The 17,081-nt window shown below is 39.9% G+C and overlaps 1 protein-coding gene across 1 annotated transcript in view; it reads left to right on the top strand.

The window, feature by feature from the left end:
* The window catches only part of NLK (nemo like kinase), a gene marked incomplete at both ends in the record, with an annotated part of 173,364 nt that overhangs the window by 39,548 nt on the left and 116,735 nt on the right, over nucleotides 1–17,081 (top strand). The gene's annotated exons all lie outside the window — the stretch shown is intronic.

The raw sequence follows: 17,081 nt of genomic DNA, 5'->3' as shown, positions 1-17,081 counted from the left end.
GGTTCACGGACAGCTTCAGCTACTTAGTGAGGCCCTCTACAACTTAGTGAGATCCTGTTTCAAAATAAAGAATAAAAAATAGGGCTGGGGGTGTGGCTCAGAGATAGAATGCCCTTGAGTTCCATTCCCAATACTGCAAAAAAAAAAAAAAACTATCTATCTATATATAGATATATTCCAAAATCTAAAATACTCTGATATTTTAAACACTTCTGGCCCTAAGTATTTTGGACATGGGATATTCAGTGTGCATGCGTGTATTTGTAATGGTAAAATATGAATGACATAAAAATTTATTACCTTAGCTGTGCACGTGCACGTGTGTGTGTGTGTGTGTGTGTGTGTGTGTGTGTGCACATGCGCACATGTATGTTTCTGAGAATTGAATTTGGGAGTGTTCTACCTCTAAGCTACACCTTTAGTCCTTTTTTATTTTGCAAAAGGGCCTCACTGAATTACTGTTTATTGCTGGCCTCAAACCTGTGGTTCTTTGTTCTCAGCCTCACAAATACTGGGATTCTAGGCATGCAACATGGCACCTGGCTACCTTAACCTTATTTTTAAGTATGGTATAGTAGTGTTAACTATATGCACATTATTGTATAGATCTCTAGAACTCTTTTTTTTTTTTAAGATACTGGAGATTGAACCCAGGAATATTCTATCACTGAACTACCCAGTTCCATTTTATTTTTTATTTTGAAACAAAGTTTTACTAAATTGCTGAAAGTCTAGCTAAATTGTTGAGCCTGGTCAATCCTTCATCTCTAAAGCACTCAGATTACAGGTGCCTACCATCATGCCTGGCTCTCTCTAGAACTTTTTCATCTTGGAAAATTAAAACTCTATCCATTGAACAACAGCTCCAATATCCTCCTCCCGTCTGTCCCCTGGTAAACACATTCTACTTCCTATTTCATGAACAAGTCATGTAAATAGAGTTATGCAGTATGTATCTTCTTGACAGGAATATTTTACTTATCCTGGTATTCTTAAGGTTCATCCATATTGTAGCAATGACAGGATTTCCATCTTTTTAAAGGCTGAATAATGTTCTAGTGTACGTGTGTATGTGTGTGTGTATTTTTCTTCATTCCTCTCTTGATAATGGTCATCTCTTGACCATTATAAAAAAATCACTGGACTTTTTACATTTTGATCATTAATATACAAGGGTTCCAATTTCTTCATATTCTTGCTAATATTTGTTATTTTGGCTTTTTGATAGTGGCCATCTTAATATATGTGAAGTGATACTTCAGTGTCGTTTTGAGTAGCATTTCTCTGATAATTAGTGATGTTGACATCTTTTCACGTGCTTGACCATTTGCATATCTGTGTGTGTGTGTGTGTGTGTGTGTGTGTGTGTGTGTGTGTGTGGTATTAGAGATTGAGCCCAGGGGTATTCTACCTCCATGTTACACCTCTAGCCCTATTTTATTTTTATTTTCAAACAGGGTCTCACTAGGTTGATGAAAGTCTCACTGATTGCTGAGGCTGTCCATAAACCAGTGATCCTCCTGTCTCAGCTTCCCAAGTATTGGGATTACAAGCATGCGCCACCAGGCCCAGTTCATATATCTCTTTTGGAAAATGTTTATTCAAGCCTTTTTTTTTTTTTTTTCCAGAACTGAGGGTTGAATCCAGGAACATTCTACTACTGAGCTATACCACCAGCTATTTATTTATTTATTTATTTATTTATTTTGCAGTACTGGGGGTGGAACCCAGGAGGATTCTACCTCTGAGCTACACCCCCAGCCCTACATTTTATTCTTTATTTTGAAACAGGGTCTCACTGAGTTGCAAAGGGCCTAAGTAGCTGAGGCTGTCGGTGAACTGTGTTCCTCCTGTCTCAGCCTCCCAAACGCTGGATCTCACTAAGGTGTGAAGAGCCTCACTAAGTAGCTGAGGCTGGCCTTGAACCTGCAATCCTCCACTGTCCGCCTCTCAAGCACTGGGATTACAAGCGTGCACAACTATACCTAGCAAGAATATTTCATGTGTTCTGGAAGGTAGCCTCTTATTTTTTACATATTCTAGACTATACCCTTTATGGTTTTTAGATATATTTTTTTAATTTTGTAGATTGTGTTTTCATTCTGTCATTTTCTTTACTGAACAGAAGTTTTTAATTTGATGTATTTTTTGTGTTTGTTGCCAGTACTTTTGGCATCATATCCAAGAAATCATTGCCAAGTCCAATGTTGTGAGGCTTTCCCCTAGGTTTTTTTTTTTTCCCCTAGGAGCTCTGTTGTTTCAGGATTTACATTTAGGTCTTTCGTCCATTTTGAGTTTATTTCTGTGTGTGGTATAGGTAAGTAACCAACTTTTTTTTTTTCTTTTGCATGTGGATATCTACTTTCCCCAGTATTGTGAATTTTTAACCTGCAGGTTAGCGTCTTCAGCAGCAAAACTGCAAGTTGCAATAACTGTGCAATATTTTGTGCATGTTTGTGTCTGTAAATGTCCCATTTTCAGAAGGAAATCCATTAATTTTCATCAAATTGTAAAAATGATTTCTTAACTACCACCAGCCCTGGCCACCGAAGGCTAAAACTATGACAGTCAACGAGATAGTTATTTCCCATTTTACCGAGCTGGGAGAAACTGGTTATTATGGGAACATAGCACAGGGTAAATTCATTCTGCTAGTGAAGTGGAGCAGCACTTTAGTGAAACGCAGGAGGGACCAGTGTCAAGTGTGGCATGTGTAGCCCCTTGAGTTCTTTGACTTGTTTCCAGTTTTTCGGCAGAGAGATTGGCAAAACAGCACAGTGCATCGTCTTGTCAAATATTTTGAAAGTTTGTTGAAACAGAAAACCAAACACCCAAAATGTTAACACTAGTTGCTTCCAAAATTTTTTTTTAGTAGGGCTTGGTGGCACAAGCCTATAATCTCACTACTTGGGAGGCTGAGACAAGAGGATCACAGGTTTGTGGCCAGCCTCAGCAACTTAGCAAGGCTCTCTGCAACTTAGTGAGATCCTGTTTCAAAATAAAAAATAAAGTAGCCGGGCACGGTGTTGCACGCTTATAATCCCAGCATTTGGGAAGCTAAGACAGGAAGATCACGGTTCTTAGCCTCAGTTACTGCTTAGTAAGGCCCTCTGCAATTCAATGAGACCCTGTTTTCAAAATAAAGAAAAAAAAAAGTTGGAGGTAGAATGCCCCTGAGTTCCATCCCCAGTACCCCCCCCCCACAAATAATAAAGTAAAATAAAGTAGGGGCTGGAGGATGTAGCTAGGAGATAGAATTCCCCTGGGTCCAATCTTTATTAACACACACACACACACACACACACACACACACACACCCCAAACAAACACCAAACATTTCTCTGGAGTAAGTTGTCGGTGCCTTTAATTGTGTGCCTTTTATTTCAAGGAGCTTGGTTCCTTGAGATAATATATTTTCTTTTAGGCAGTGATAATGGTTATATGTTCTTAGGGATGGTGGTAATTATGATACAACATTAAATTACTTTTGGAAATTACAATGTCCACTTACCATTCCCCAAAATATAACTACAAAAACAAACTAAAAAGAACTGGAGGAAAATCTTCCATTGTGGGGCAAAATTGAATGGAAGTATATCTTTTTTTTTTCCCCCTGAAGCTTCTTGGTAATCCTTTGCCTGGGTGGATGATGAATATACTGTGGTTTTATAATGATTTGAAAGTTACCCATGATCAGGTTTGCATCTGATATTGACATCTCCAAGCAAATCCTATTTTCCCCAGGCAAATCAGCCTAAAGAAATATGTAAGACTGACTTGTTCTCACAAACCTGGCCAAAGAAAATACTTGTACTTTTAAACAGTATTGTCCATTTAAAAAAATGTGTGTGTGTCTGCATAATATATAAAATTCATTAGAGTTACCTGAATTGCAATAAAACACTAGCGAAATGCATCTTTGCAAGCCCCAGATGCCTATGTATGAGTTTCTGCTAACATGTTTGTCCCTCTTTTATGACTTCCTTTTCTGAAATCGGGATGCCTTTCTGTGCTTTTGAATAGAAAACTGAGAAAAAGGGCAGTTGGGGTGCACAGGGGCGCATAATCCTGTGTTTCCTGTGGCTCTTATTGTAGAATCATTTCGGATGTGAGCTGAAATTGAAGAGCAGAATTTAATGTTGACCTCTAAAGTTGATGGTCCAAAGAAGTTTATTTGTGATCCTTAAAACCTGTCAGTTTTTGAATTGAGGAGAGTGCTTTGGGCTGTAAAAGCTTTGAAATGTAAACACTGAAGAAATAACATATTTGTAATGACTAAGCAATATAACATATGCAGGTGCACTACTTAGAATTTTTTCAATTTTCTCATTTATCCTTAAAGTTATACCTAAATTGTCATTAAGGAGGGAATTTTTAGCCGTTAGAATTGGTTTAACGGGTTAGTTTAATGTCAAGGTTTCCATTTGTGGCCCTTTTTAAAAATGTTAGTGTTAGTCGGGCGTGGTGGCGCACGCTTGTAATCCTCGTGCTTGGGAGGCGGAGACCGGAGGATCGCGCAGGTTCGAAGCCAGCCACGCGCGCTGGCTTAGGAGACCCTGTTTCCAAAAATAAAAAAGTATAAAATAGGTCTGGGAGTGTAGCCTGGAGGCAGAAGGGCTTCCAGGAACCCCAGTGCCACCAAAATAAATAAATAAATAAATAAATAAATAAATAAATAAATAAATAATAAAATAGGTCTGGGAGTGTAGCCCGGAGGTAGAAGGGCTTCCAGGAACCCCAGTGCCACCAAAATAAATAAATAAATAAATAAATAAATAAATAAATAAATAAATAAATAAATATAAAAAAAATAAAATAGGTCTGGGAGAGTAGCCCGGAGGTAGAAGGGCTTCCAGGACCCCAGTGCCATCCCCCCAAAGTGTTAGTGTTGATCATAAAAGTTTATTTGGAGTAATAGTCGCATGGTTTACGAATATGCAGAGGAAACTTTTATCTGCCTTTTCCCACAGTGTTGTTCCCAGACCATGTCTTCCGCTCCTCAGCACATGGAATATTTGCTGTATTAAGTCTTCCATTTGTTTTTGAAATTAGTGCATACCAGTAAAATAGCTTAATCTCTAGAATCTAATTTTATTTTTTTACTTACTGAATTGAGAGGGTGTTTTGTTTTGTTTTGTGGTTCTAGGATAGAATTCAGGGGCATTCTGCATCTGAGCTATACCCCCCAGCCTGCTTTTTTGTTCTTTATTTTGAAACAAGGTCTTACTAATTTGCAGAGGGCCTCACTGTTTGAGGCTGTCCAAGAACCCACTATCCTCCTGTCTCAGCCTCCCAAGTACTGAACTACAAAGCATGGTGGCACACGCCTGGCTCGAGAGATTGGGTTCCTTTTGTTTATGTGACCATGCCTAATAGAGACTCTGTTTCAAAATAAAAATGTTTAAAAAGGGCTGAGGGGTATAACCCAGAGGTAGGATGTCCACGGGTGGATCAATACCCAGTATCTTATTAGAAAAAGAAGAGAGAAAGAGGCAGTCCTGGGTGCCTGTCCAAAAAGAGGGGATAGTAGGCACAAGATCCTCCAGGCTTCTAAATCGTCTGGGTTCTGGTTTATTGACAGACTGAGTTCTGTACCATTGATTGATTGATTGATTGTGTATGTGTGTGTGTGTGTGTGTGTGTGTGTGTGTGTGTGTGTGTTATTGGGATTAACCCAGGGTTGTTCTTTTTTTTATTAATTTATTTTTTAAATTGGTGCATTGTAGTCATATATCAATCACATTGGAGTACAAGACTTGAGAGGATATACAAGCACACATCATCCAATTAGCCCTCCTCCAGCCCCCATCCCTTTCCCTCCCCCTCCCTCCATCGCTAGCTTCTTTGGTGATTTACTTTGATACATTTGTTTATGTACCTCCTGCGTTTTAAAGAGGCTCCGTCCTCCAGTATTACATACCCTCTGATTGGTCACATTAGTTGCTTCACTATAGGGCCCTTTCTATAGCTCAACCTCTTCCTGTTGCCCTTTTCCTCCTAGTTATTGCTGATTAAGAGAAGTGTCTGATTTATATTTTCTGCGATATTTCTCTGTGCATGCTGCGTTGTAAGTACCGATCCCACTCTTGATGGTCCCAGTAGTGGCCTGGCTACTCAGTGGACTGATCCAGACCTCGCTGGCTCAAGCAGCGGCCTTGCCTCATGGGAGGCCCCAGTTCTGGTCTCGCTGGCCCCTGCACCGGTCTAACCCCTAAGCTGGCTTTGGTTCCGGCTTTGGAGGCCACAGGAGTGAACTTGCCTCACGCCAGGCTCCGATGCTGGCCATTGGCCCCTGCACCGGTCTAACCCCTTGGCAGGATTCCAATTCCGACCTCGGAGGCCCCAGCACCGCCCTAGCCTCACGGCAGGCTCCAATGCCGGCCTCGTTGGCCCCAGCACCGGCCTAACCCCTCGGCAGGTTCCGTTCCCGGCCTGGGAGGCCCCAGCACTGGCCATGTCTCATGGCAGGCTCCGATGCTGGCCTTGCCTCACGGCAGGCTCCGATGCCGACCTCGCTGGCCTCAGCACCGGCCTAACCCCTCGGCAGGCTCTTATCCCGGCCTCAGAGGTCCCAGTACCAGCCTTGCCTCACGGCAGGCTCCAATGCCGGCCTCGCTGGCCCCAGCACCGGCCTAACCCCTCGGCAGGCTCTTATCCTGGCCTCGGAGGTCCCAGTACCGGCCTTGCCTCAAGGCAGGCTCCAATCCCGGCCTCGGAGGCCTCAGCACAGGCCTTGCCTCACGGCAGGCTCCAATGCCGTCCTCGCTGGCCCCAGCATCGGCCTCACCCCTCGGCAGGCTCCAATCCCGGCCTCGGAGGCCCCAGTACCGGCCTTGCCTCATGGCAGGCTCCGGTGCCGGCCTCACTGGCCCCAGCACTGGCCTAACCCCTCAGCAGGCTCCAATCCTGGCCTCGGAGGCCCCAGCACCGGCCATGCCTCACGGCAGGCTCTGATGCCGGCCTCGCTGGCCCCAGCACCGGCCTAACCCCTCAGCAGGCTCTTATCCTGGCCTCAGAGGCCCCAGTACCGGCCTTGCCTTATGGCAGGCTCCGATGCCTGCCTCGCTGGCCCCAGCACCGTCCTAACCCCTCGGCCGGCTCCGATACTGGCCTCGGTGGTCCCAGCACCGGCCATGCCTCATGGCAGGCTGCAATGCCGGCTTCACTGGCCCCAGCACCGGCCTAACCCCTCGGCAGGCTCTTATCCTGGCCTTGGAGGCCCCAGCACTGGTCAACCCAGGGTTATTCTACTTCTGAGCTACACCTCAGCTCTTGTAATTCCGGCATTCGGGAGGCTGAGACAGGAGGATCACAGTTCAAGGACAGCCTCAGCTACTTAGCCTCAGCCCTTTGCAACTCAGTGAGACCCTGCTTCAAAATAAAAAAAAAAAAAAAATAAAACAGGGCTGGGAGTATCACTTGGAGGTAGAATGCCCCTGGGTTCCACCTTCAGTACCGCAAAATAAAATTAAATTAAATTAATAACATAAGATGCAGAGTACTGGAATATTTACCCGAGTACTGAAACCTTAAAAAGCACTTTCTTGTTGTGGTGTGGGTATATTAAGTAGTTAGTTGAGTCAATGTACTTGGCATACACAGCAAGTTACTCTTGTAATGTTCTCTAAATATGGAAATTGCTATTTTTCTTCACTAAACCAGTAATGGGTTTAAAATAACTATAGTTTAAGTGTTTATGTTCTTAATATGCTTTAAGACATTTATGTGGTTCAAAATTCTAAAGATACAGAAAGGTTTACAAAGTTTTCTTTTTCATGCATTTCCCTAGTCACCCAGTTACCCTTCTAGGAGGCAAAGAAAAACATGTTACTAGTTTCCTTTTAAGCATCCTCCCTAGAAATCACACACAATTCTGTTTATACTTCATTGGACAAAATTGAATCACACTGCCATAATAGCTGTAGAAGAGAAGGAAAATATAATATTTTAATTGAATGCACAACGGCTTTGAAAAAGTTTCAGTTCTATTTCTGAGGAAAGGGGGAGAATATACTATTACATAGCAACTAGAAATCTTTGCCTAAGAATGTTCTGATTTCTTCTCACCAACAATTAGCTGGTTTATAGTCACCAATGTATGAAAATACAATTTTGCTATTTTGTTACTTTTTATTAAGTATGCAAATTTGAATTCTAATGAAGCTAGAAAACCCTAGTTGTACTTAATATCTCATTTAAAAATGGGAGTTCATTTGATATTAAGTATACTGCAAGCAGAATAATATTTTTCAGGATTATGGGTAAGCCACTTACTATTAGGTTGGTAAAGTAAATGAGTTTTCACAGAGACAGAAAAGTTATCCAGGTGTTGTAGCACACATCTGGGAGGATGAGTAGGAGGATCACAGGTTCCAGCACAGTCTCAGCAGCCTAGACTCTCAGCAACATAGACACTGTTTCAAACTAAAAAATAGAAGGGACTGGAGGATTAGCTCAGAGGTAGAATGCCCTGAGGTTCAATCCCCAGTACCACCACCAAAAAAAAAAAAAGAAAAAAGCTAAGCCCCTTACATTTTTGTGACAGTTACTACCCTATTTCTATCATGCACAGAATTTATAACTTTAAAATAAATTTACAAGCTGGGCGTGGTGGTGCATGCTTGTTATCCCAGTATTTGGGAGTCTGACACAGGAGGATCGCAGGTTTGAAGCCAGCCTCAACAACTTGGTGAGGCCCTCGGCAACTTAGTGAGACCCTGTTTTCAAATAAAATATAAAATAGATCTAGGAGTGTAGCCTGGAGGTAGAAAAGCCCCTGGGTTCCACCCCCAGGACCATAAATAAATAAATAAATAAACAATAAATAAATTTATATGATTTAGTTTCTTAACCTTTACATAGGTAGCCTGTATGTACCAAATGAGAAAGGATTTGGGAAATGTGGGTCAAAAGTTGATTGGAGCTGTATAGGTGTTTGAATTGAATTTGGAAAGATAGATGTGGTGCTCTCTTGGTCCTTTAGTGTGTTTTAGCCAGCGTCCATCACAGAGATACTATAGAAATGCTAATCATTCACCATTATAATGCCATAGAGGAATTTAAGGCAGAAAAAATCATTCATGGTCTCATCAATATGAATATTTATGGTAGGGAAACAGATTAGTTAAGGGAAGGTAGGTATTCTTGGGAAAAAAAGCAGTTGTCTAGTGCAGCAGTGGAACAGAATATATGTAGAGGAGAAGAAAAGAGAACTAGAAAGAGATTGGATTTTGAATGTTAGGATAGGAAACTTGGATTTTATTCATTTTTTGTTTTGTTTAAAGTTTTTTTAAGAAGAAAGTTTTCTTTAGATGAGTTTATTAGGTAGATGTTTAGATTGGATAATCTCTAAAATTCCTTTTAGAAGTATGAATCTATAACTTATGACAAGATTAGTTTTTAGACATGTTATCTCTGTGGTGTTAACTTGAGATCTTTAGTAATTAGTCACACAGTGTAGGGCCTAATGCAGTGAATGTGTTCACCAAGGGAGAAAGGTTAGAAATACAAAGAACTTTGAGAATGCCTACATCCAGGGAGTGGTTCCCCCTTGGAATTTAATTTTGAGCAGCGCAGAGGATTTTTTAATAAGAGTTAACATATTTTGGATTTTACTGGTTGCATCTGTGTGGTACAGTATCTCACTGTTCCTTGGTAGTTGGATCTGAGGGCTGATCACGTGTATTTTTTGTTTGTTTTTCTGTTGTTGTTTTGTTGTTGTTGGTGTGTTGACAGCACTTCATCACTAGGCAGTACTTAATCAAGGGGCACATAATATTGGGTTATCTCTCTTTTCATGATATTAGTAAGTGTTGGATTAGTACCCAGATCCATTAATTCATTAGTGCTTGAAAAATGTCAACATCCTAATCTTATCATTCCTTATGTATTAGCTTAGATAATTCTGTAAAGTGAAACTTCATATCCTATTTGATTATTTGTGGATAGGTATAGTTTGTATAAGAGGTAGAATAAATATATAATTTGCTCACTTTATCCATTTCCAAAATAATGAATCAGTTTGTGATCGTCTGGTCTCAGCCTCTCAAATGCTGGGATTACAAGCATGTACCACCATGCCAGGCTACTTGATTTTTCGAGAGAATCAAAGATTGAGAGTCGGACATGGTGGCGCAGGCTTGTAATCCCAGTATTCGGGAGGTGGAGAACAGAGGATCGCAGTTTGCGGACAGCCTCAGCTACTTGGTGAGGCCCTTTGCAATTTAGTGAGACCCTGTTTTAAAAAAAAGATTATATATATATATATATATATATATATATATATATATATATATATGGATTTAGTTCAATTACATCTCCAATAATGACCAACTAATGTACTTTTTTTGTGTGTGTCTGGGGATGAACCCAGGGGCATTCTACCTCTGAACTACACACCCAGCCCTATTTTTTTTTTTTTTTTTGGTGTTACTGGGGTTCCTGGAAGCCCTTCTACCTCCGGGCTACACTCCCAGACCTATTGTATATTTTTATTTGGAAACAGGGTCTCTTAAGCCAGCAAGGCTGGCTTCGAACCTGCGCGATGTACCACCACACCCAGCTATTTTTTATTCTTTATTTTGAAACAGGGTCTCACTAAGTTGTGGAGGGTCTCATTAAGTAGCTGAGGCTGTCTGTGAACATGATCTTCTGTCTCAGCCTCCCAAATGCTGGAATTACAAGGGTGCATCACCACGCCTGGCTATTAATGTACTATTAACTTATGGATTTAAGCATATTTGATATTATTATGCTAAAATTATTCTTATTGGTGTGTAAATTATTCTATCTTATCCATTGGTCCCCTGAGCCTTTTTGACATATCCTAGTAATCTAGTAAGCTAGATGTGACAAAATACTCCAGGCTCATCTTACACATTTCCTACCACAGACCTGGAATCAGTCAGTTCTCCCTCCAAGGTCTCCTTGGTACTAAAGGTGCTCATTGCTTTTGTATCAGTTGTTTCTAGTCTTTTTGAGTGGGTAGACCTTTTTAAGATAAAATTATATCAGTTCATACTGATATTTCAAATTCAAGTTAATTGTTAAAATTCTGATCTTGAGCCAGGTGTGGTGGTGAACACTTGCAATCTCAGCATTTGACAAGCAGAGACAGGGGGATCACGGTTCATGGCTAGCCTCAGTTCCTTATTGAGGTCCTTGCATCTCAGTGAGACCCTGTTTCAAAAATAAAGATTTAAAAAAAAAATAGGGCTGGAAGTGTCACTTGGAGGTAGAACGCCCCAGGTTCTAGTCCCAGTACCACAAAAAGAAAGAAAGAAAGAAAGAAAGAAAGAAAGAAAGAAAGAAAGAAAGAAAGAAAGAAAATAAATTTCTGATCTTGTATCTCCTTTCTCACATATTGGAAATCTTAATTTTCAGTGGTGCTAGAAATGTTAGAATTTCCCATAAGTACTCATTTGTTTCTTACCACAGTACTTACACATCACTCAGAATACCAATACCATCATTGTCACTAATGAAAACTAGCTAAGGTTATTTAAACAACTTTATTAAAGTAATGTTTAAGCTGGGTATGGTGGTGTATGCTTGTAATCCTGGCACTTGGGAGGCTGAGACAGGAGGAGCACAGATTCATGTACTATGGCCAGTCTCAGCTACTTAGTGAGGCCCTCCACAACTTAGTAAGACCCTGTTTCAAAATAAAGAATAAAAAATAGGCTGGGGGTGTATCTCAGTACCACACACACACATAAAGTAATACATTGACATATAGCAGACTGTACATATTAAATTGTACAGTTTGTTGCTTGATATATATACACATGAAACCCATCGCCACACTCAAAATGCTAAATACATCACCACAAAAAATTCTACTCTCTTTAAATCTTTCTTTTCCATTCTTCCTCCTGTCTTGCCCCCATCTTTGTCACTAGTTTTCATTTTTTAGTTTTATGTAAATGGAATTATGTAGAATGAACTTTTTATCTTAAGATGTGTTGCATTCAGTTTAAGATGCATCCATGTTGTCCAATGAATCAAGAGTCATTTTTTTTATTGCTTAGTAGTAAGTTATTGTAGGGCTTTACCACAGTTGTGTTTGCTTGCTTGCTTTTAATTTATTCACTTATAGATGGATATTTGAGTCATTTCTAGTTTGGGCCTATTACAAATAAAGCTACTCTGGACACTCATGTCTAAGTCTTTGCATGGGCATGTTTTCACTTCACCTAGGAGTAAAACAATGGGTGATATGGTAGGTGTGTGGATAATTTTTTAAGTGAAACTGTTTTCCAAAGTACTTTTACCACTTTATATCTCCACTAACAGTGTATAATTTCCACTTCTTCCTTTTGATACTGTGATTAATGTGAGAAAAGGCATGTATAAAACCCTAGGCCAGTGGGATGCCATTTTTAAAAATATCTGTCTGCCTCTCTAGTGGCACTGGGGATTGAACCTAGGGGCATTCTATCTCTGAGCTACACCCCAGCTCAATTTTATTCTTATTTTGAAACAAGGTCTTGCTAGGTTAATGAGAGTTTCACTATTTGCTGAAGCTGGCCTTAACCCTGCAATCCTCCTGTCTCAGCCTCCCAAATACTGGATTACAAGTGTGCACCACCATGCCCAGTTTAAAAATTTTAAATAAAAGTAAAACAATTATATGTTTCCATGGATATTGTCATGTATCAAAATTTTAAATCATGAATATCAAGAATTCACCCCAGAGCCAGGATAATGGCTAACTTGGGTGGGAGACAATCAAGGGAAGGCAGTCTTTAGATACACTGATAACATTTAGTGTTTTAATGAAATGTATCTGAATGGACCTGGTAAACATTTTATCTGGGCAATGAGTATAGGATTCTAAGTTCTATGTTTACCTATGTGCCTAGTATATATACATATATATGTAGACATATATGTATATGATATGTAAAAAGTCAGTATAGTTTTTATAGCCTCTCTGGCTTCATTTTATTATATATAAAATAGTCCCTCCCATATGAATGGCATCCACATAATTAGTTACATTTCAGCAATCTATCAAGTAAAAGTTATTTCCATAGATGAAAGATAGATTTCCTTAAAAAGTAGTGACCTGAAGCTGGACGTGTTGTTGCACACCTGTAATCCCTGGGAGGCCAAGACAGAAGGATTACAGGTTGATGGCCAGCTAGAACTACTTTAGTGAGGCCCTCTTCAATTTAGTGAGACCCTGTTACAAAAATAAAGAATAAAATGTAGGGCTGGGGAGTAGCTTGGAGGTAGAATGCCCTTGTGTTTAATCCCTAGTACAGAGAGAGAGAGAGAGAGAGAGAGAGAGAGAGAGAGAGAGAGAGAGAGATTAGAAAGAAAAAAAAGTAAACCAGGCGTGGTGGCACACACTTGCACACACTTGTAATCCCCGCATTTGGGAGACTGAGACAGGAGGATCACGCAGGTTCAAAGCCAGCCCCAGCTACTTAGCGAGGCTCTCAGCAACTTAGTGAGACCCTGTTTCCAAATAAAGTATAAAATAGGGCTGGGATGTAGCCTGGAAGTAGAAAGACTCTGAGTTCCATCCCCACAAAAAAAAATAAAAATAAAAATAAAAAAGGAGAAAAAGAAAGAAAGAAAGAAAGAAAGAAAGAAAGAAGGAAAGAAAGAAGAAAAAGTAGCAAGCTGAATTTCCATAGTACAGTAGTCTCTCTACTGATACCTCCTCCCATTTTTGGGCCTGAAACATGCATGGTATTGAACCCTGTATAGTGTTTTTTCCTTATATGTTTAATAGTGTTGCCACATAGTAACAGAGTCAGTCAATTCTTCCATGTTTATGCCCTGTCCCCTTTCCATCATTACTCTTGTGCTTTGAGAGTCATTATTAAATAAAATAAGTGTTACTTGAACACTAGCACTATGATACCTTGACAGACCAAGTGGCTACTAATTGTCTAATGGATGAGTAATGTATACAGCATGGATATACTGAACAAAGGGATGAGTCATATCCCAGGAGAGATGGGTAGGAAGGTCTGGGATTCCATCATGCTACTCAGACTGGAGGGCAGTTTAAAATTTATGAATTGATTTCTTCTGTAATTCTTTCTCCACGTAATATTTTCAGACTGCAGTTCACCGTGGTTAACTATTACCTAGACAAGTAAAGCCAGAGAGAAGGTGGGAGGGCATGGGGCTACTGTATTCTCTAAAATGAGACTCCAGTGAAGCTCTCTGTCTGTGGGGTCATTCTCTTTCCTGTTAAGAGAGCCTCATCAGTATCTCAGAAGACATAATACAGGTTTCTCTGCATTTAATCCAAGTAAAACCGATCATACTGGTCAATGTTTTACCCTTCTTTTTGGTAATGTGCTTGTTACATATCTTCCAAAAAGAAAAAAGTTATACTGGTATCTGATTTTTCCCCCTTTTGACAACCAGTCTTACTTCTTTATCCTTAATATCATTTTCTCATCTTCTGAAATGTTGCCAAGTGAGCACACCTTGTTGAACCAGAAAGACTCAAAAATCATTAGTGCTGACAATATACAGGTTTTTCATAAATGTGTTATCAAAGGGCATCACTTTTTTGGGTCAGTGGCATGTAGCACTTGGGCTGCAGCCATTTCTTCTCATCCCTAATGGGAAGAAGTTAAAATGTCCCTCTGTCAGCATTAACTTTTCTTTGGTTTCATGCTCTTAGTTTTACTGCTTTGAGATTGGTTAGAAGCCGGGTGTGGTGGTGCAGGCTTGTAATCCCAGCATTTGGGAGGCTGAGACATTCGGGAAGATTGTGGTTCACAGACAGCCTCAGCTACTTAGTGAGGCCCTTCTCAACTCAGTGAGACCCTGTTTCAAAATAAAGAATGAAAAATAGGGCAGGGGGTATAGCTTAGAGGTAGAATGTCCCTGGGTTCCATCCCCAGTATTGAAAAAAAAAATGTTTTTTAAAGAGAACTAAAAAATAAAAATAAGTCTGGGGATATAGCTTGGAGGTATAGTGCCCGTGGGTTCTGTCCTCAGTACTAAAAAAAAAAAAAAAAAAAAAAAAAAAAAAAAAAAAAAAAAAAAAAAATTAGGAAGAGGGAATAGAAACATGTCAACAATTTTGTCTTCCAAAAAGAATGTAGGCCATCAGAATGTAACATTTAATATATTAGCAGTTTTGGAAAACTTGTGAATACACACATTTCTTTGCAACAAATAAAAACTGATCTAGAACATTTACTTGGTGTGTGGTCATTCTTCCCTTTTGATGATTCTTGTTTTTGTTTTGGAAAGCCATAGCTTGGCAATATTTTGTTCCCATTACCAACATAAATATTTTGGAACATATAGTAGGATTTTTCTTTACCTTAGTAAGACTTCCAACCCCAATTTCAGCTCACTGTATTTTACAAAATTCCTTGCCTATTAACCAGGTTTAGGTTAGTAAACCCCTTCCCTTTCAACAAATACCTATTCTGTAACAAGTGGTGGGGATGATAGTAAAACAAAACACAGGGTTCTGGACTCATTTAGAAACATCTAAGAGACTGAGTGGCTTATTTTCTAAAAAGTTTCTCTTAACCAGATAAGAGAAATGCATCCTCCTAACTAATGAATAATAACTGACAGGGTAGGTTGAGGAGGGAGGGACATTTATTAATGAAACAAAGGGCTTTGGTTTCTTTGAATATACTTGTGACCAGATCCTGGAAAGAAATATACAATGGGCTTCTTAAATATAGTTCTGGCTCTGAAATGCACACATACTTAATTAAACCCAAATCGAGTGCTCCTGAAGTAGGCTGATCTATATATAATAGGATTTCCAAAAGTAGAGCCTTGTGGGCAGTCCCCATTAACTCTCCCTCCATGTCCTCATTGCATATTCCCCTTGACTTACTCCATGGGCATACCAGGAGAGCAATCTCCAAAAGAAGAATTCTGTGGAAAGTAATTGTGGTCAAAGGGTCCTCGGAAAGTATGGAGGAAAAGCTTTGTAACTGTTGCTTCATAGACTTTCATAGTTAAGAGAAAGCCTGGTATGTAGTACGAAGAACACATAGAGTCTAGCAGACTTTAATCCAGTCCCACTTATCCTCTGTTACTCAGGGCAAGTTGGTTAACTTTTGCATCCGTTTTCTGGTTTGGAAAATAAAGGTAACAGTTCTTCCTATAAAAATTGCATATCAAAGGCTCTTTCTATTCATTTATTTTATTCGTTCAGCTAATGTATTGGCATTGTGCTGGACTCACTAATGGTTTCTGCTTAGTGTTAATAATTGATGAACATTATATCAGGCCTTATCCTATTGTCAAAATGCCTAAATCAGGATATGGCCGCCTGCATCATAACATATTAGAATTTCAATCTAACATCTCTAAAAAGAGGAAGTCAAGGAAGATTGCAAAAAAATGAGGATTGCTTAATACTCAACAGAAAGAGGCACAACATTTTTACTAAAATATGAGTGACTCATAGTTTAGCCAGTACAATTATATTCTTATCAGATGGTACTCAATAACTTCTTTTTTTTTTTTTTTTTTTTTTTTTTTGCGGGTCTGGGGATGGAACCCAGGGGCATTTGACCTCAGAGCTACACCCTCTGCCCTATTTTTTATTCTTTTTATTTTGAAACCGGGTCTCACTGAGTTGCAAAAGGCCTCACTAAGTAGCTGAGGCTGTCTGCGAACAGTGATCCTCCGGTCTCAGCCTCCCAAATGCTGGGATTACAAGCATGCGCCACCACACCTGGCTCAATAACTTCTGAACAAGTAAAATGACTTGTTTTTACTTATATGAGGTGAAATTAAGCTCTGAAAAGTGTTTTTAGCTGGGTTTGGTGGTGTACGCTTGCAATTCCAGCATTTGGGAGGCTGAGACAGGAGAATCACAGTTCGAGGACAGCCTCAGCTAATACTTAGTAAGGCCCTTTGCAACTCAGTGAGACCCTGTTTCGAAATAAAAATAAAAAATAGGGCTGGGGGTACAGCTCAGAGGTAGAATACCCCTGGGTTCCATCCCCAGTACCTCAAAAAAGTCTTATATTTTCAGAACTTCCTACGATTTAAAAAGGAAACTGTTCTATTATTTCTTCAAATATCTGAGCAAAAACACCCCAAAACAAAAACAAAATACCCAAGTA

The sequence above is a fragment of the Muscardinus avellanarius genome (assembly GCF_963383645.1).
Source record: "Muscardinus avellanarius genome assembly, chromosome: 16".
Classification (NCBI taxonomy): Eukaryota; Metazoa; Chordata; class Mammalia; order Rodentia; family Gliridae; genus Muscardinus; species Muscardinus avellanarius.
This window is presented reverse-complemented; position numbering and strand designations above follow the sequence as displayed.